Raw genomic sequence first — 22,670 nt, 5'->3', positions numbered from 1 at the left:
GAGCGCATGTTTACCTTTCATATGTCGTGTCACTGACGTCACACAGGCCGATGGTTCTTTTAATCTCGAGGTGAATGGCCTATTACCCTATACCTATCAAATTCAGATTGTTCAGCATCAGCATCCAGTAATTTGGTTTTACTATACATAATAATAATAATAATAATAATAATAATAATAATAATAATAATAATAATAATAATAATAATAATAATAATAATAATAATAATAATAGAAATTTTTAAATTATTGCACCAGCGCCAATTGCCTCTTCTCTGTCGATTTTAGAATTCTTTAAACAATTATTAAAGATTTCAATTTTGAAGTTTTCAAAAAATAGTTTCAGCTAAGTGTTTTGGGGTTTAGTATAGTTTTGTACAATATCTTTTTCGACTGAGTTTTACTCATATGTTACATTTTATGTCCTGAGTTAGCTTTTGAAAATGGGATGGGTCCTGAATCACAGGCCAATAAACAAAAAATGCTCTCCGTACCGTGTGTCATCCCATATATAAGTACCGGTATACAAGGTCTGTATAATTGAGGTCGGCCAGAGCGCATGTTTACCTTTCATATGTCGTGTCACTGACGTCACACAGGCCGATGGTTCTTTTAATCTCGAGGTGAATGGCCTATTACCCTATACCTATCAAATTCAGATTGTTCAGCATCAGCATCCAGTAATTTGGTTTTACTATACATAATAATAATAATAATAATAATAATAATAATAATAATAATAATAATAATAATAATAATAATAATAATAAAAAAAGGGATGGCTGTCTACAGGCCATTGAGTTTATATTGTAATTTCTCAATTTCCTGAATGAGTTTCTTCGATTGGTGTCTCTACATTTATGAATTTTTTGTCACAAACGCCATGACATTTTTTATATAAACAAGCATTAAGCTACAAATGTCGTTTAATATGCAGTTCACTCAACCTCGGGAATAACACCGAAGGGGAATTATAAATGATGAATATGTCATTTATAATTCATAAAAATGAAATGCGTAGTAATCGTAAATACCTCTTGCGCTCTAGGAACCTGAGTTATGTGAATGTAGAGTCTACAACAATGGTTTTTATACTGGGCAACGACCCACCTATGCACATGCATCATATATATATATATATATATATATATATATATATATATATATATATATATATATATATATATATATATATATATATATATATATATATATATATATAAAAGTTTGATTTTAAATCATGAAAAAGGTAGAAACGTGATGACTTCTAATGAACAGTTACAGCCAGGAAGGAAAACTGAAACACTTGAGATCCTAGGTACTTTCTTGTCTTATATATATACATAATTTAAATACATAATATACATACATACACACATATATAATATATATATATATATAAATATATATATATATATATATATATATATATATATATATATATATATATACATATATACTGTATATATAAGATATATAGTACTTATATATATAACGCGTGTGTGTGTGTATATATGATGCATGTGTGGGTGGGTCGTTGCCTAGTATAAAAAAAACATTGTTGTAGACTCTACCTAGACAAGAGGTATTTAAGATTACTACGCATTTCATTTTATGGTAATAATAACATTATAATAATGCTCAGTGAGCATCAATGTAGGTGAATAAAACCACTTTCTCCATTCGAATTTTCAAAGACTCACTTTTATTGTTCCAATCTGAGATTAATACAATACCATACATGGTCCGTTGTCTCTACATACATGATACAATCATAATAATCAACGATCGCTGATAATTTCCTCAAATAGTCAGTTCCTAATGAGATATCTCCTTGGCACCATGGTATATTATAATATCTCTCTACATCAACTTTACCTTTTCCGAATTTACACTTTTCTGAAGTTATTTGGAGATTCAATATTTCCCCATCTTAATTTTTTCTTAGCTAAGAAATTTTTTCTCACATAAGTCCCCGTTCTTTCTGTTACCTGGGCTAAAAGTTCGTAGCGCCCGGGATTTTCGGTGTTTTTCGAATCTTCAGAGGGATCAGCAGTCCATACTTTAAACATCAGAGGATTTATCTGAAGAGTGTTTTCCTGCCGAAAGTGTGGCCATACCCAGAGTACTGACATTTTGGTGTGTCTGGAGAATGTCCAAATGAATCCATACTCTGACAGAATATGATTCCCAAGGCTAATTTGTGGGTCCATTACTCTGTCCTGAATGTAGAAGTCAACCTCGACCACCAAACTGGTGTTTGGAAACCGGACTGAGACATTTCTGATGACTCCAATCGGAGTTTGAGTTCCAAAAACCTTCTTGTCCCCTTCCGCTGGAATCATCATGTGGAGAATTCTCAACTTTTTGGCCATATGGCGCGTCATCAAAGAGCAGTCAAGTCCCTCATCGGTAACTAAGCCTGCTGTCACGTCTTGAGCTCCTATAACGACATCTACGGTTTTCCTTTTAGATACTTGAATCTGAATGAGATTTTGGAAATTCGGTTTTTCACACCTCCGAATGGCAAAACTCTCCTGAAAACCCCTATTCATCATAGGTGTCGCAGGCGGCAGGTAAAGTTTCCACGTTTTTAGGTTTACTTTAATGACCCCTGGTTGATCTAAAATACGCGCTCTGTTGTATTTCGAAATTTCAGTTGACTGTGGACCATCTTGGTAAAAATACTGGGGTTCTTGTGTCTCGTAATGGTAATGCGTCTGGTCACTTTCCCATCCCCATGGCTGATCCATCTGGCGTAAAGCACGAAGGTTTCCCCCACCTGTCTTGCTGGAATGCAGTATTCGTCTGTCGTCAAATGGCTGGCCAATTTGGGATTGGTTACACGATTTTCCATTATTTCTGTAAGTAACAGTTCTCTGCGCAACTTGCCTTGAATTACCCTGCTGGCAATGAGTTTGGGGTTCTTCTCCACTCTCTTGTGAATAATTCTGTCCACCTCCGTCTAAATGCAGAGCTTGTTCATTCATTCTTTTACAGGGGTCACTATTGGGAATTTTCCTTTTTCTTCTTCTTGCATGATTACCTCTCTTCTCTCCGAAACTTCAACACCCCTCTCACTGAATGCTCTCTCTTCCTTCTGTAACCAAATGTCGCTACTGGTCCCGAGCACATTTACACGAATTCTTCCTGTGCTTTCAGTAAAGCCTTCACGAGTCAATTTAGTTACGTTTAAGTCATCCTCTGACTGTTCATTCTTCCTTCTTCTTTCGCTTTGTTCTTGCAACTGAGCGTTTGCCTTTACTTCAACCTGAACCTTCTTTCTGTAGCAAGATTTCCTCTTCAGTCAAAAAAATCTTCTCTATGGCCATTGAATTATCAACTTCATTTGCAGCACTGACCACTTCTTTGCATTTACCTTTCCATTTAGCCTGTACAATTGTAAAGATTATGTTTTCTTTAACAAGACCCTCCTTCTCTTCCATTTGGGCATGTTTCGGATTTTCCTTTTCGCTTCGAACCTTCTTCACCAGTTCTTGCAGGTTTCCACCCAGCCTATCCAGTTTTTGTGTAATGACTGCCATTTCCCTTCTCAAGCACAGAATCTTCCTTTCCTTCCCTGTGCTTTGTTTTTCAAGGCTTTCAGTCTCACCCTTTCTGTTCAAATTTTCCTTGTCGAGTCGTTTTACCTCCTGGTTGACGCCAAGTATTTCGTGATCCATCTCGCTATATACGCAACTTATTCCCTTCAAGTTGTACTGGTCCTGTGGATTAGACACAACTTGTATCCTCTTCTTGTATCCCCGTTCGCACACTTCCCTTAGATGCGCTAATCTTTCATCTATCTCAATGGGAGCGTCCGTTGTCTTAGGTTCCTGTCCATTCCGACTGGCAAGAATTTTCTTAACTAACTGTAAAATCATAAACATTGTTATAGTAAACAATGCCATCACAGTACGATACATAAACTCGCGGAAATGTTCATATTCATTCCCGGGGCCAAAGTTAATATCAACAAAACACAATGCGTTGTAATTCATCATCTTGACAAAAATGCACGGCGCGAGAAGATATACCCCCTTTCTTAGAATTTTTTCCATTTTTAGTGTCAAGATAATTCAAATATTTGAAGGTTTGAGGGATGTACTTCGGGAGTCATTACGCGTTGTCAGTCCTGAATTCCTTGATAATGAACTAAGGAACATTAGAGAAATGGGTAGGAACTTTTGGTGTCCACTGGATACTCGCTACAAGAAGCTATAACTAATATTACAATAAAAGTAACAGAAAGTAAGAATGACCTAAGAACGCCCCCCGTAGGAGGGTAGTGCCGCCAGTGCACCTTATAAGGTGCACTGCAGGCATTACTTAAGGTTCTTTGCAACGTCCCTTCGGCTCCTAGCTAACCCATTTCATTACTTTTACTGTATCTCTGTTCATATTCTCATTCTTCCATCTGACTTTCCACCCTTTCCTAACAATTGTTTCATAGCGTAACGGCAATGTTTTTCTCCTGTTACTCCTTTTAAATCTTTTCTACTCTTAATTTCCCTTTCAGCGCTTGACCTTTGGCTTAAATTTTATATGCCAACCTGAGAATACCCTTTGTTTGGCACATTTCATGGGCTCTGTGTCCATTAAATCAGCGTTGAAAATATTTATTGTAAGTGGAATCTTTTCATAAAATAACACTGTAAATACATGTCCTCACCCGAATAAGAACATCATTTGTAAAATTAATGTCCCATCTACGGACAGTGACTTAATTTATTTGGGCACCTAGACAAGTAAGGAATTAAATGTTATATATTCCGTTAGAGCTGGCCAAAAGAAGATGCTTCTCATGTGCATCTAAATGAAAAATCACATAATTTATTAGTCCCATAGCAGTTTAGGAACAAGATGTAAAAATAGTTTTCTGTTGTTATTCACAAAGAAACTCTTTGGCAGCTGTCATGTCTAACACGATATCAAGACAATTAATTTTCTGTAACCATAATTACATCTGTTAAATTGTCAATATATTCAGGTTTATAGAGACGTAACGCTCCTAACAACACTATGTGGATATTTGTTTCTTTACTTTGCTGTTGTGGTTCGAATATAAATGCAAACATTCGAAAATATTGGAAGGGTCTCCGTATGCGCAACTTTAGAGTAAATTTAGAGTAAAGAGAAAGATAGAGAGAGAACACGTGGGATAGATATAGCTTAAAATATGAAATTTTGAGAGAGAGAGAGAGAGAGAGAGAGAGAGAGAGAGAGAGAGAGAGAGAGAGAGAGGTGGGCTACATTGAAGGAAATGTTAAAATATGATATATGTAAGATGACAGAGTGGTTACATTGAAAAATGTTAAAATTTGATTTATGTAAACTGAGAGAGACAGAGAAGTTACTAGAAAAATGTTAAGATTAGATTGAGAGAGAAATTGAGAGAGAGAGAGACCGAAAGAAGATTTGAGAGAGAGAGAGAGAGAGAGAGAGAGAGAGAGAGAGAGAGAGAGAGAGCTACCATTGAAAGAAATGTTAAAATTTGATTTATGTAAGCTGAGAGAGAGGTTACTATGAAAAATGTTAAGATTAGATTGATTTAAGTAAACTGAGAGAGAGAGAGAGAGAGAGAGAGAGAGAGAGAGAGAGAGAGAGAGAGAGAGAGAGAGAGAGAGAGGTGACTGGTCTTTCTCTAGCCCTCTCTCCAGTATTGGGACGTCGATGATTCATGCTGATAAGTTAGGTGACTACCTCCCCCCGCCCCCACTCTCTGCCCCAGCTAACTGCTCCTCTTATCCAAAATAGCGAAGTAGGAAAATGAAGTTACTGTCTTCATAAAGACAAAAAATACGGTACTGCAACAGAAAGAGACCAGAGGCTGGAAGAGAAATTAATAAGTTGTATAGTTTTATAAGAGGTTGGATGTAAAAGAGACGACAGCCATACAGGAACTGGCAAGTATATAAGCGATTTCTACAATGAAAGAGTATTCAATTTATGCAACAGTTTTAAACAAGTGCAATCCGAGATTGGCATCTTTCTCCTACAAATCTCAACAGAAAAACAAGAAAATATAAGTGTTAAAGTTACTTGCATTCAGGTTTTATTAACATTTTTCTTCATTGGAATTCAACATAAATCATATGATATAAAACAGAACTGAAAACTTCTAACATACACATCTCTAAACTAATATATTAAGCGACCACAGAGACAACAAATGGGTCTAACCCATTTTTAAAAAATTTCCAATTCACTTAGATTTTCCCTGAAATCGCATACCGTAACTTCTTTCAGCTTTAGAAGTGTGAGGGGTACACGCTGTCAAGAGTTAGTCCAAGCTAAGCTCAGTTAGCCTAACCAGATTTCGTTACGACGTTACTAAAGTATAAAAGAGTGTAGGAAACAATGAAAGTATACAGGAGTGTAGGAAATACCATGGAGATAGTTTCTATTTCAATTTTCGATATAGTGTCTGGGATGGATCATAGGAAAATAATTATGATTATTTTTCCCTAATTTTAATCTGTCTCTGGGCAGAAGTAAACTCAGTTTTTCTGTTTGTAAAAAGTCTTGTGATTTAGGTAGTTTTTTTTTTTTTTTTTTTTTTTTTTGCTCGTTCTTGACAAAAGCGGACTGGACAGATCCCTCCCTGCACTACAGAATTTCATTATTCCCGGCCACGTTCGTAATTCATCGATCTGTCTGCGTTAGCCTTCTGGTCGTGTTTTCACTTATGCACAACGTTCTCCTTTGGCAGCAAGAGGAATTCACACGCAAGTCTTCCATAAAGAAAGTTAGCTCTCTTACAGTGGCCTTAACTCGCTTCTTAACTTGGAGCAATTCTGCCAATCGTGTTCTGCCTGGGTACAAACGGCATTTCTTCTCCGGGCTTGGAACTCGAGAATTTTTAGTCCTTTGGTTTTTCTTTTCTTTAACCAATGAACGATTTAAAAAAAGACGTTGTCAACTTTCTCAGGAAATTCAGTTTACATGAAGTGCAACTTTTCTATGAAGGATATCAGATTTTCTCTTCGGTAATTTGCGCTATTTGTAAGATTCCAGATTTCTAGTAAGGCAACGAGATGGGTTTATCAGAAGTAGATTATAGAATTCATTGGCAAGAACACTCATTTCTCATAGTGGACGGGAGAACACGCACATACACACACACATTTTATATATATATATATATATATATATATTATATATATATATATATATATATATATATATATATACATACATACATACTTATACATACATATAATGTATATACTGTATATACACACATATATATACAGTGTATATATATACATGTATATATATACTGTATATATATATGTATATACAGTATATACATTACATGTATGTATGTATGAATGTGTATATATATGTATATATGTATATATATATATATATATATATATATATATATATATATATATATATATATATATATATATATATATATATATACTGTATATATATAGGAAGGTTAGAGCAACTGGACCGCTGGATATTTAAAAGGAATAAAACAAAAACAGCCAGCGTAGCATTTCAAATCTACTAGCCAAATTTTCGAGACGTTAAGTCTCATCTTCAGGGCTGTAAAATATGCAAAACTGTACCAGATTCTGGCTAACGTGCTCGATTTGGTTTACAATAAAGTATACATTACACTAAAGAGAAAAATGACGCAGCTATTTAACATAATAATGTCATTATTCATCATACAACGGCACATGAAACAAAACCATTAAATAAAATTCGTAAACAGAAACTTGCGAGATCACCAGCACAAAAAAAAAAAAAAAAATCTTGCGGGTGTCTATCTGAATACTTATACTGAAAACTGAAAGTTTCGTTAAGTTATTATTGAAACGGACCCTGTTGGTATTCTCTGATACAACTCACAGGAAGGAGGAAGATGATGGAAAGCATCGAGGAGCAGTTAGTAAACAAGAACGTTGTAAATACCACTACAAATATTGTTAAGCAATTCAAAGGCGAGTGTTAGGACGGATCCGGAACAGTACTGAAGAAGGTACACAAAACCAGGAAAAACCCGATTCTCAGATACTGTTATTAAGAAAAAGTATTTAAATTTATATTATTTGCTTACAAAATTTAATTTGGGAACAGTATTCAGGAGGAAGCTGAGACGTAGCAAAGGTTTGTGGACCTCTTGGTGCGAGGAAATGTCACTTTAATGAAAGATCAAGCTTCTCTTCTGTGATCACTGTTAATTTCACTCGTCACTTCTGTGGAATACTGAGGAGAAACTATTGAAGTCTCCGTGGTTTGAAAATCACCAAGTGGACGGGGTTATGTGGTTTGAAACCCCACATCCCATAGCGATATAACAAAAAAAAAAAAATTAAATAAAAAAAGCTTGAGATGGAATAAAATAAATTGGTAGTCATGGCATATAGCCACTTAAGTGAACTGGTGACTCACATATATTGAAATAATACGAAGTATTTAGTGACGGGATGGTGAATGGGAATTTAATCTCATATTCATTATCACTTATGACTAATTAATGCTTTGAAGTGGTGGTTCAGTAATTTGCTCTTAGCATATCTTTCATTTAACTTGTCTTATGTTAGTTTTGCAGAATAAATTTTATTTTTGTATATCAGGTTTGATTTAACTGTAGGTTTTAGAATTCACATGAGAGAGAGAGAGAGAGAGAGAGAGAGAGAGAGAGAGAGAGAGAGAGAGAGAGAGAGAGAGAGAGAGAGAGAGAGAGAGAGGAAAAACGCTCGAGAGAAAATGAAATGCCAGACCGCCTGAGAGAGAGAGAGAGAGAGAGAGAGAGAGAGAGAGAGAGAGAGAGAGAGATGGGAAGGGTCACAGCTACCAACCTTTCGAGGTAAGTGTTAACCAATTTTTTTTTTGGTTTAACACATACATCATCGTTTACAAAAGTCGTTAACTATAGCATAAATATATAAAAATGGAAGGGAAGAATTTCCAGTTCAAAAGATTATCTTGAAATGGTCGATGTAGTCTAAAAAATAAACTCAGATTTTTCTCTCTTTTATCAGTGGTCTAGAAAAATATTCCGAAACTCTTTTGGCTTATTCCATAACCAATGAGAAACTGCAACAGTTACCAACTAAAAAAAAAAAAAAAAAGACAATGACAGCCACTGAACGCTCCAAAAAGATTTATAAAGATTGATGAGAGATTTAACTCGACTCAAAACAAGACTGGGATTAAGCAAGAATATAACAAAATACGAAATCAGCCTAAAAACAAGTACGATATTGCGTGAGGTCGAGGCATCATATTGTCTTCAGGTATCAAGCAATTTATCTCATTTGCAAGACTTTTCTTCATGAAATACTTAGCAATATTAATGTCAAAGTATAACTCATGAGGGTCTTGTTTATATTCTTTTGTATAGTTCCCCCTAGCATACACAAGTTTACTTTGAAGAAACATTTGTTTATCAAGATATTAGCGAAATTTCGAAAGTCTGATTTGTCTAAAAGCGTGTTAGTTACGATTTTCCCTGAGGTTTTACGAAACAAATTCATTCAAGATATTTCCAGACTGCCCGAACTGACAAGGATTTCGTAAATTTAGTCTATTACGCGGTAATGCTGGTTACTTGCCAGAATCATCGAGAGTTGGAAACGACTACATAAAGAGAGAAAGAGACAACTGGACAGGAGACAGACAGAAGTCAATCCTAGTCTCACATCCCGAGTCGTTTCCTTCAGAACGCCGGATACAGGCTTCAGTTCAACGGATTTTATTTTAGCATTCACTGAAAGAGGGGAGCCATTTCAGGAGAGGACGCATTGGCAGACCATTTCCACGAGTTACGATAGGCCTGAAGAGAAACAACGTTGTTGTGAATAAATTTTATATTTTTTCTGTTATCCTGTGTTTGAATCATATCAGTTACAAAGCCACAGGCCACTGCTCCCCTTCACTTACTGTGTGACAAATATGAACGTTAGCCTGCTTGGGGCTCATAAAAGGAAATACCTACTAAAACTGGTTAAAATGTAAGTAACCACACGTTCGTGATATTATCGGTTCATAAAGAGGGAGAACTATTATGAGGGTGAATATTGATTCCTGACGCAAATGAGCTTCGGAAATGCTCAAACCTGTAGAAATACTGAGAAATAAACGAAGTTAATATTGATCAGGAAAGCAAGACGCGTTTAGAAATTAACAAGAAAATAAATAAGAATGTTCCACAACTTCTACGCACATATTTCAAGTTTTATATACAAAGCGCTATAAATCATGTGAAGTATGTGAAAGAAAACAATGACGTTCAGAGCACATAAAATCACACGAAAACTGTGATTCACTCTGACAGAAAACAAGAAATGTTGAAAAAGTCCAAACAAACGAACAAGCACACATACACTCCCGGTCAAGTGTAACAAACAAAGATTTTTCTCTTTTCTTTGTCATGGTATCATGCTTCGTTAAACATCAAATTTGACGTTTTCACGAAAAAAAAAATTGTTACTGGAAAAACTTGATTAATGTATTTTTTAAATATGTTTTCTCTTTCTTCAAGATGAGAAATAAGGTTCTGAATGAGAGAGAGAGAGAGAGAGAGAGAGAGAGAGAGAGAGAGAGAGAGAGAGAGAGAGAGAACTTCCCTTCTCTACAACCAAATATACTGAGACAGATAGACAGAGGGGGAGAGAAATTTTAATTTTTCTGCAAGTAGAAGTACAAACGTCCTAAGAGAGAGAGAGAGAGAGAGAGAGAGAGAGAGAGAGAGAGAGAGAGAGAGAGAGAGAAACTCCCTATTTTTTTCTCTGTAGTCATAAGATCTTCCAAATTTCAACCGCCATCATAAAATATTCATCACTTTTTTTTTTACCATAAACTGTATGAAAGGAACTAGCGCGTCGTAAAATATTATGGTCTGTAAATCCGGTCTTCTTCCTCTTCTTCTTCTTCTCTCTCTCTCTCGGAAAATACAACAAATACGCAAATACTATTTATGCAAAGGAAAACGCATTTTACGTATTTTCACAAATGCCTGCCCTATAGGATTGTATTTTAGAATCCTCTTAGTGAATTATTTTGTATCCATCTTAATATTTATATTTGAATTAGATTTTTCCCCCCAACACGACTCTGGAGTAAGGGTTTCATTTATTTATTTATTTGTTTACCTATTTATTCATTTAAGGACAGGTGTCCTTTTACTGGATCAAAATCGTATTAAACATATGGACGGTTTACTACACAAGTGGGGCATATTATACTGTATACTTGTTGCCACTGGACACTTTGAAGGAAATCAGGCAAAACGAAGCAAAGACTGGTGCAAAAAATGATGTATGTTATTTCCGTGTGCAAAGGAAACCCATCGTCTGATACAAAGGGCTATCAGAAGATCCTGGGAACATCGAAGACAGCAGAGTTCCGGAGTTCTGAAGTGGAAAGGAAGAAGATGCGGCTACAGTAGGTGAGTCTCGAGATTATCATATCTAAACACCGTCAAGTGTGTCACATATCAAGAGAAAAAGTGGCAGGAGAGTAGTGCTGGCTGGCATCTTCAAAAAAGTTTGACAAAATGAATGACATTTGGAAAAAAATGAACTGATACGATACATTCTGACGGTGAAGAATATAAAGTAAATGATTTTGCTAATTTATAAAGCTCAGATAATTATCATAGGCATCATATTTTAAGATAAAATTCAGATTCAGATCAGCAGAAATATGACAAATTCTGACGGAGCAGACTGTAAAGCGAATGATTTTCCTGCTATTATTATTATTATTATTATTATTATTATTATTATTATTATTATTATTATTATTATTATTATTATTATTAATAATAATAATAATAATAATAATAATTATTATTACTGTTCAAAAGATTAACCCTATTCCTATGGAACAAACCCACCACAGGGGACATTGACTTAAAATTCAAGCTTCCAATAAAATGGTGTCCATTAGGAAGCCGTAAGAGGAGGTAAAGGGAAATACAGAAAGAAGAGATCTCACTTATTAAAAAAGAAAAAAACAAATTAACACATTAATATATAGATACAAATGCATCTAATAAACTTCAGATAAGTATTACAGGCACTGCGATTTTAAGAGGGAACAGGAAAAGCGGAAAAATCAGACGAGAGTCTTAGCATCGGCAAGAAAACGGTAGGTCTCACGATTTTAAGGAGAAACTCAGTAAAACCGGGAAAATCATAAACTTTGTATCGGCAAGAAAACGATTCACGTCAAAATCTCCCGAGGAGTCTGACTCGGTCGTGCAGCGAGATGTTTTGTCCTTCACTCCTTCACGCACCGTCCTCCAGGGCTGCTGGGAACCCTGCCATATGCGATACACAGCAAAAGATGGCTGGAGCCAAGAAATTCTTCCAGCGCTGTGCTGCTGCTGTTGCTGCTGCTGCTGCTGTGTTGCCGGAAATAGCTACAAGCTTCTTATACAGATGCTGGGAAGGAGTTCCGAGTTCATTTCCTGACGGATAGGATTTTCTTTGCGTTGTAAGGTGTCTACGAATATTTTCCAGATATGTATATATATATATATATATATATATATATATATATATATATATATATATATATAATATATATATATATATATATATATATATATATATATACATATATATATACATACATACATATATATATATATATACATATATTTACATATGTAAATATATACATATATGTATATATATTTATATAGTAATATATATATATGTATATATAATATATATATATGTATATATACTGTGTATATATATTGTATAAATATAATATATATAAATATATATATATACAGTATATATATATATACAATATACAAATATATATATAATATATACATATATATATATATATATATATATATATATATAAATATATAAATATATATATACATATATATATATATATATATATATATATATATATATATATATATATATATATATATATATATATATATATATACATATACATACACACACATATACTCATGGTAGTTTAAGGCTTCCCTCGACAACGAAAAAGCCTGGGTTCGATTCCGGAAAGAGAAGGTGTGATTAATGAAAGCTCATCCAGGTAATTATAACCCATAACGCAACTGCTGACATCAGCAGTTATTTATATACCTAGGCTCTCAGTTAAGTGCGGTGGACTGCAGCCATGTCGGAGACACCTAAGACCCTTATCCCAAATTACTTGCTAACCCTTAAGGTTAAAACTTTTAGGACCCATGGAATACCCTTCCTGATGAGAAAAGGCGACTAGGTGCATTATTATTATTATTATTATTATTATTATTATTATTATTATTATTATTATTATTATTGTTATTATTATTATTATTATTATTATTATTATTATTATTATTATTATTATTAATCAGAAGATGAACCCTATTCATATGGAACAAACCCACGGGAGCCGTTGACTTGAATTCAAGCTTTCAAAGAATATTGTGCTCATTAGGAAGTAAGAGAAGGTAAAGGGATATACAGAAAGAAGAGATCTCACTTATTAAAAACAAAACATGAATTAATGCATTAATAAATAGATAAAAATGTATTAAGCTGCAAGGAGAACTGCATTAGGGTAGTAATGCATTGCGTCTTTCCTTGAACTTTTGAAGTTCCAATTGCAAGACATCTTCAGGGAGACTGTTCCACAGTCCAACGGTGTGAAGAATGAAGAACATCTGGAACTGAGAAGTTTGACAGCGAGGCACTTTTACTACATATTGATGTTGCTATTCAGCGAATCTGGTCGCTCTCGGCAGAGAAAAGGGATCAGGGATCAGTTGTGAATGAGAAAGATCTCTATTAAAATACAACTTATTAAAAGTAACAAATATGAGACCATCCGTCGATGGTCCAAGTCGTAACTGCTAATGTTAGAAAACAGAAACCTACCTAAAGGAGATATTCTGGCAATACAAGAATATCGACTGCAAACTAACTACTTCATGGAAGAGGACAATCAAACACGAAGTTACAGATTTGGCCATGACTGCAGATGAGAAATAACTCACTTTATAACTTCTCAGTATGAATGCTAGCAGGAAGACCGTAGTCCAATGAGGAATGGATAGGAAATCAAATCGACTTTTGGGTAGAGGACTGTTGTTTGCCATTATTTTTTGAAAGTGAATTATAGTATTAGAGTGAAAGTACGAGACAGACTCACATACACATTCTCAGTCACATCTGGTCTATTCAGGGTAAGCAAACTAAGTAAGTCCCTTGCTCATATATCATATACACGAATTTTTATGTTTTTATGCTTTTTTGAATGACTGAATCTCCATTGCATGCAATCAAAACAGTTTAAGGAATCCATTTAGGCGTAATTCTTCTTTCCTCCCCAGCATCCCCTTTATCATCAACTTTCCTATCATTATCTTCATCACTATCATTCCCCGAAAGCAGAAGAGCATCAGCACCGAAAAAAAAGGATGGAAGATAGTGTCCACGCGCTACACACGGCTGCTGCAGAAGCATTTATTCCCAAAATATGGAATCGTAAATATTCCACCAGCGGATTCCAAGTAGTCCGAAATGCACTCGGAACATTAAGAGCAAGATACAGGATCCGACGAAAGCGCTGCCGAAATTTCATGGTGTGGAGAATCTTTTTATCTGTTATTGAGAAAGTCTTTTATTGGGCGGTCTTAGGTATTTTATACTGAAGAGGTTTTGTTGTGTCTGGTGTTTTATAATTCAGTCATTTTTTTCTTTCAGAACTCTATGTAGTATGTAATAAGTATGACTTTCAATTGATATGTTCTTCAGAGAAATATACTCTTTATTTGCCTGGCATTCATAACCTTGTCGAGGATTAATTTGGCATCTGTCGTGTTTTATAGTTTACAAAATCTCTATTTTGATATTTTGGAATAGATATTTTATGTAAGTGAGATAACATTACCGTAAAGTTCGTCGCTTGAAAACTGAAAATTCAGGGATTTCAGAAAAAGCCACTTCAGTAAAACTGCAGAATTGGTAATACTCAAAAGTGCATTGCACCATTTCCTAAGCATATTCCTTACATTTCTTAAGAATAGTTTAGTACTGAGTGTTTAGAGTTTATTTGTTTGTTGATTTTCTCTTTTCTCTTTCCACAAATTAGCAATTTATCATTAGAATGCTTGTTTTGGAAGTTAATGGCCTTCCAGAGTTGTTTCTTGTGAATGCCAGTTATAGTAATGATAATAATAAAGAAAGTATCTTATACAAAGAAGTGAGATGATTCATAATGACAAACTAAGAAAATTAAACAACATAACTATACATTTGTAACCTAAAAACCTCGTGGATGAAAAATTTGAACACACATTCAAGAAATCGAAAACTGGTTTATATCCGGGAGAAAATGATTTTGAGCAGCTGGCCAGGATGTGTAAGGTATGTCTGGATGTGGGAAATATTCCAAAAGAATCAATATGAGAATAGATATTATATAAGCACCAACATGGGAATTAATATGATCTTACTCAGTTAATTAATGGATATGGGAAATAATAACAATTAGTCTAATGTTGCTGTGAGTCTTTGGGATGACCTGAATGACAATTGTTATGGTCAGGGATGGTTATTATAGCTATGTTATTATCTGGTGGAGATATTGTTTTTATGATGCCATCGTCCTTTATGTTATGGCTTATTTGGGAAAAAATATATCAGAGAGAGAGAGAGAGAATACATCCAACTTCACTGTTCTTATTTGATGCATAGTTCTACACTGCACTGTAAGCGAATTTATATTTATTCATTTTTCACATTAAGAAAAGGTGCAAGTTTCAGTGAAAAAAAAAAAATTTAGTACATTCCATTTCCTCTCCTCCAATCTTTGGCTTTTAATTCACTTATCGCGTCGTCTCGGGTAGATGATTGGCTATACATGATCCTATTCAAGTGAGATTAAAACAAATTACAGATTGACTGTACATTCATTAACCCTTCTTGTCTGGATAAGGGGGAAGATCATACCATTCACATACACTCACTCAGTAAATAATACTCTCTCTCTCTCTTCTCCAGTGACCTCTAGGTGTTCTTTTTATCCTCTGCATATAAAGCAGCTCAGGCAGTGTAAGTACTGTCATTCATAGTTCGAGGGCCAATGAGCTGTGAGCACTTCATCCCAAGGTTGGTCTTCATAAAATAGAGGGTCTTCATAAAGTTTGTGGTCTTTCCTTCTCATGTCACTCGAGTTACCAGCTACTCTTTTGCATTCCAGGTGGATTGTGGTGGAGGTTTTGCCCAAGTTCAAATGTACAAAGGATATCACATTTGTTTTTGGAATGCGTTCAAGCGAATTTTTTGTTTATGATATACACTCCTAACTTGGTTGCGTTTTGTTTTTTCTTCTTAAAGGTACGACAATTAACGACACTCCCTTCAGCTTAAAAATGGACACATTAGCCTGCGGAGAGAGACTCTAGAGAAGGATATTAAAAGAATCTCTCTCTCTCCCTTACGGTCTATCAGTGTCGTTTTATATCATTTAGTATGGCGTCGACAGTTTAGTTTCAAGTATCTGGTTTTCTGCCTCTTTGCTTTTGAATACGTGCGCCATTAATTCGTCATCTTTGTATATATTATTAACTAATATACTATCCTGTCTCTCATTTACAAATGTGTGTATACAGTATTCACAAAAAGAGGATTAAGATAATCTCTCTCTCTTTCTATATATATATATGTATATATACATATACAATATATATATGTATACACACACACACACACACACACACACACATATATATATATATATATATATATATATATATATATATATATATATATATATAATTTACATTTTTCGTTGATTTATTGCTCAAAAATTTTCAACCCTATTTCTGTTCTGCATATGTTTATTATGTGTATCTGTCACGAAAATTAACACAGCTATGGAAAACTTTCTAAGTCTTATTCCCTGTAGAGGCGATTATAAATGTTTACTTTTGCGCATGTGCGCGCGTGTGTGTGTGTGCGTGCGCGTATGTGTACATGTCTGTTTGTCGGACTTTCTAAGAAGGACAGAGAGAAAATGTATTACCTTGTGACTTAAAAAGCGTGAGCGTAGTATTTCCACATACTCCGTCAGAACATGGACATCATGTCATAATACCATGTTATAACAGCATGTCATAACCACCATTAGACCCTTATCGACGTAGGCTTCGACCCCGCACTTCCTTCTGATTATGGTTTTAAAATATGATGAATGGGATGGGAGGTGTTGTGTTTGTTTCGTCCTTGCTGGCCTCGTTTATTCGGGCGGTTCTATTTACTTTTGGCGTGTTGTTGGTTTTCGTTAATCTTTATTTGTTTTGGGAATGTTTTCTCGGGTGATTGTTGTTTGTTTATTTGTGATTGGTTCCTTTGTTCTTTCTCGAGTATTTTTTTTTTGCTTTATAATTTATCATTATAAGCTTTTCAATTTATTATCAGTTTGTTCGTATTGTTTCAACTTTTACTTTGGTTTAAAGTTAATTTGTTTTCCTTGTTCATGAAATATCGTCCAATCTAGTTCTCCGGCCTTTCTGCTTCTTTTTAATTTTTCAGTCTATTATATATTTTTTATTTCCTTACCTGTGTTTTGTCTACATCATGAAATAGTTGTCTCTTCTTCAGCTTGATTTCTTGTCATTTTCAATTTTATTAGGTTATCACTTATCCTATTTCACTGTATTTCACTTGTATTTTATTTTCATTCTTTTTTTTCTTTCTTTCGAGAACGTAGTCTTTTTGCTGAATGCCCATCTCATTCCCTGATACTGTTGTCTGTCTGTCTCTGTTTGTATGTCTGTCTGGTAAATTTGATAAAATTTAGGAGAACATTTGCCTTGTTCCGCTTCGAAGCTGAGCGCAATAGCATACTTTGCAAAACAGAAGTCTGTAAAGAATTTTTCCTTGAGTGGCATTATCCGCCTCAGTGCTTAATTTTGTGGACTGTTTAATCCTGTGGAATAGAATTTAGGATTTGGGCCAAAGGACATCCGCTGGTCAGGTCATTCAGCGCTGAAATGTAAACAGCAGAAAGGTTTGAAGGGTGCAACAGAAAGAAAACCTCGCATTTGCACTATGAATAAATTGTTAGGAGCGGGTGGAAAGTTAGATGGAGGAAAGAGAATATGAACGGAGATACAGTAAAAGGAATGAAAGGGGTTATAGCTAGGGGCCGAAGGGACGCTGCAAAGAACCTTAAGTAATGCCTACAGTACACCGTATGAGGTGCACTGACGGCACTACCCCCACACGAGGATTTAATCTTGTAGAATCTTGCAACGTTTCTTCCCGTTGATTTAGAGGCTTACAGGAAGTCGTCCACGCAAAAGCCGAGCAGAGAGACAGGTCATAAGAACTCCAACTGTGAAGTGGAACTCAAGTCTGGCCCGAGTTATTGCGCCGTGGAAGCGAGAACGTGTCTTATCAAGTTATCAAAGAGAGGGATAGGTTTCTAAAAGTGGGTGTTAGAATTGGGGTTGGCTGGTGAGGTTGGGAGATGCGTTCATTTGGAAAATGTGTGTTGATGCGCACTTAGTATGAGTAAGATTATGTATATATATCTCTAAATAACGAATTCCACTTCAAACATCGTCGATAGTGTGAACTTGACGATGACTCGAAACAAAATGATTTTTAAGGATGAAGGCGAATACAAATTTTTTTTCTTTAACCTTGAGAAGGGAATGAAAGGTTGAGTTGAATATGTTGAACTTTTTTTGTTTGTGTTACGTTTTACAGCCCAAGCCATTCTGGTACCTGTCTATCTTTGTCTGTCTGTATGACTGTTTGTATGTCTGTCCATCCCTCTATAAAAGTATTCATCTACCTTTGTCATAACTTTTAAATTATAATAGTTACTGTACAGAATCCATAACTGTCGTGTTTATGAAGGCGATGTGAACAGTAAGGTCATGAATCACCATAATATCTAGGATATTTCCTTAGGGCTTTTTCGGGGACCATCTTGACTTTCCCTTCAAAGCGGGTATAAAGCAGTATATTGGGCGGTATAATCAAGGATATGAATTTAAGACTGCAATATATTACTATTTGCTTGTAATATGGCAGTGTTGCAAGCAACAACGCTGCAATCGCATAAACAACGAGGTTTTAAAAGGCTGAATGGATTTCTGGGGCGCAACTTAGTTTTTCATTCGAGGTGGGTCGCTAACCTTTGTGTTTCAAACACAGGTCTGACGGATTTATTTCAAGTCTCTATGAACCTTATGAAACATCCACAAATAAATATATGATTTTTGAGCGTATTCAACTAAGCAGATGGCGTTGTTTCGACAATTATAGTTTTATAATCAGTATTTTTTTAAGTGTTTTTATAGTCAATATTTGATCATAGGTACCAGTAATGAAAAAGGCTTAATTATAACTAAACTGTCTCACGAAGAGAATTTAATTATAAATATGGCATGAAATGGAAATACACATTTTTTTTTAGTCTTAAATGAGTTAAATTGCCAACAGAGTACTCAATATTTTGAAGTATCTTTTAATGTCTGTTTTATCTTGCTGGTGAAAAGACCCACTTATGGCCGGGGACGGCAAAGTGGAATGAAATTAGACCATTTTTTCATAGATTTGTTTTAGCGTCATTCATTAATGAAACCTGCAATTCATATTTATATGCTCCTTCGTCTTCTTATCTGTAGCAATAGTCTTCTTTTTCTTCTTAACTGTAGCAGTATTCTTCTTTTTCTTCTTCATGTCTGTAGCAGTAATCTTCTTTTTCTTCTTATTTGTAGCAGTATTCTTTTGTTTTTCTTCTTCCTATTCATTTCTGTGGCAGTAATCTTCTTCTTCTTCTTCTTATCTGTAGCAGTATTCTTTTTTTCTTATCTGTAGCAGTATCCTTCTTTTTCTTCTTCATATCTGTAACAGTAATCTTCTTCTTCTTCTTCTTCTTATCTGTAGCAGTATTCTTTTTTTTTATCTGCAGCAGTATTCTTCTTTTTCTTCTTCATATCTGCAGCAGTAATCTTCTTCTTCTTCTCTGTGGTAGTATTCTTGTTCTTATTCTTCTTACCTGTAGGTATTCTTCTTCTTCTTCTTATCTGTAGGCATTCTTATTCTTATCTGTTGCAATATTCTTCTTTTTCTTCTTCTTATCTGTAGCAGATAACATTGGCCACTGGGTTAAGTTGATCCTGAGCAAGGCTTGGCTCGTCTTATCCTTTCATAAACATATACATACACATAAAACCTACGTATGTATAGACGTATAAACAGAACCATCCAATATCATCATCAAGTAACCCTCCCGGAGAATTTTATTCCCCAATGCCTTATTTTCCTGTTTTACTCTATTTCATCCTAACTTCTTTCCCGCCGTTTGCCACGCCGTCTTTACTTTGCCACTTAGACCCTGTTCTCCTTCATTTACGGTCATAGCTCCCTTTTTTCCCCTAGTCCTCTCTTCATATTTATTATTTTTATTCTTTTCACTTCCGTTCTTTATACGTGCATCTCGAAGTAGGTGTTGACATCCTTTTCAAGCAGTCAAGAATCTTTTATACCTTAAAGGAAACCCAGAAACTATTTTCCATATCCCAGGGGAACCTTTCTTTATAGCGCGCACACACACACACACACACGTTATATTATATATATATATATATATATATATATATATATATATATATATATATATATATATATATATATATATTACACATAAATATATATACATACACACAAATTATATATATACACATGTATATATATATTATACTATATACATATATGTATATAAAATTATATATATATATATATATATATATATATATATATATATATATATATATAGCTAAAAATTCTCAGTATAAATCATATAAAACGTACCACTACATCACAAATAATTCGCATTACCAAGCCAACATTTGTATTACATATTTGTTGCACGATTTTTTGCGGAACCCCTGATAATAATGGTCTGTGGAACACTAGGGTTCCGCGGAACCCTGGTTGGGAATCGCGAAGTTGGGGCATACTTCACATAAACTCTCTCTCTATGTTGCTGGTCGCTAATACAGTTTTAAAATAAATGCAATTCTTAGACAGTTTCCACAATATGAATAGATCTATCATTAAAATATCTTGTTAAACGCAACAGTCTTTTTTTGTGTTAATCAAAAGGGTCAATTCTGAGATCAAAAATAATTTTAATACACCTAAAAATTTTAGTAAGCGATACACCATTCCCTGGAAAAACTGATATTTTCAAGCTATTTCCATTGTAAAGGAAGCTTATGAATTTTAATTAAAAACCCTTAATCACCCACAATGCCAGTTAGAACACATTTTTTTTCCTATTTCGGACTGAAAAGGTTCTGGACAAAGGGACGCATAAATTCATTTTTGTTTGTGCGAGGAAATTGGATGTGGTCAATACCTGTGGGACGGGATTATGTTCCCATTCAACTTGAATGTTTTTTGTATTTTGTTTTGGGAAATAAAAATGATTAGCTCATTGTAGTTCACTGACGGCGCTTTTGCCGATTTCGAAAAATGCGTTCGGTCATTCATTTTCGGGTTTGCCATTTTGTTTTCTTGTTTTTTATGTTCTGCTTTTTCGGGTAAGTGAATTTGTTCATTTTATTATTTGGTAACCTAATTTAGCCTTTGCGTAAATAAACAGAGATAATCTGCAATGACCCGATTGACTGAACTGAAGGGTATAAGCTTGGCGGTACCCAGGTGTTGCTGCTTAATTATCAAAAATCCTTAACTACTAAGGCCTTTTGATGAACTTATTTTGGAGGGAGAGAGATATAGGGAGAGGGAGAGAGAGAACATTAATGAGATATAACTTTCCTTTTAGCTTTCTGTAGAGAAAACTATTGAGATGGCTTTGTCTGTCCGTCCGCACTTTTTCTGTCCGCCCTCAGATCTTAAAAACTACTGAGGCTAGAGGGCTGCAAATTGGTATGTTGATCATCCACCCTCCAATCATCAAACATACCAAATTGCAGCCCTCTAGCCTCAGTAATTCTTATTTTATTTAAGGTTAAAATTAGCCATGATCGTGCGTCTGGCATCGCTATAGACAGGCCACCACCGGGCCGTAGTTGAAAGTTTCATGGGCTGCGGCTCATACAGCACTATAGCTGTATAGAAAACCTGATTGCGCCGAAGAAACTTCGGCGCATTTTTTACTTATTACTAGAATGGCCCAATTGTAATCTTATCTTCATCTAGAAATTGTCATCCTTCAGATAACTCGCTGCAGTCTCTTTGCACAGGATTTATCTTATGGCTTCTTTTATTCAAAGAATTAGTTGTTCATTCACCTTTCTCTCTGCATTTACTTCTCTACAAAAGCAACTTGTTTTTCCCTCTAAAGTATGCGCCGTATTTACCCCCAAAAGCTTTTAATGTACCTCACCCTTTATCCTTATGTTTATCTTCGTTACCCTACTCATTTTTTTTGTATGCTGGTGCATAACAATCTTTGTTGTTCTAGTTCTACAGCTGCGATTCAAAACATCTCCTTTTCCCTTCGCTTTATCGGCCCACTACCTACTTACTTTTACGCGTTTTCCTTTCTCTTACCCATTACCTTCTGTTACTTCTTTCGAATGAACACCATAATATTCTTTGGAATCTTGAATTTCAAGTCAATGGCCCCTGTGGGCTTGTTCCATATGAATAGGGTTCATCTTATGAATAATA

The 22,670-nt window shown here is 34.8% G+C and overlaps 1 long non-coding RNA gene across 1 annotated transcript in view; it reads right to left on the bottom strand.

The window, feature by feature from the left end:
* LOC136832217 (uncharacterized) overlaps positions 1 to 22,670 on the bottom strand; it is a 106,937-nt gene that overhangs the window by 672 nt on the left and 83,595 nt on the right. The window lies entirely within an intron of this gene.

This window comes from Macrobrachium rosenbergii, chromosome 49 (genome assembly GCF_040412425.1).
Source record: "Macrobrachium rosenbergii isolate ZJJX-2024 chromosome 49, ASM4041242v1, whole genome shotgun sequence".
Classification (NCBI taxonomy): domain Eukaryota; kingdom Metazoa; phylum Arthropoda; class Malacostraca; order Decapoda; family Palaemonidae; genus Macrobrachium; species Macrobrachium rosenbergii.
This window is presented reverse-complemented; position numbering and strand designations above follow the sequence as displayed.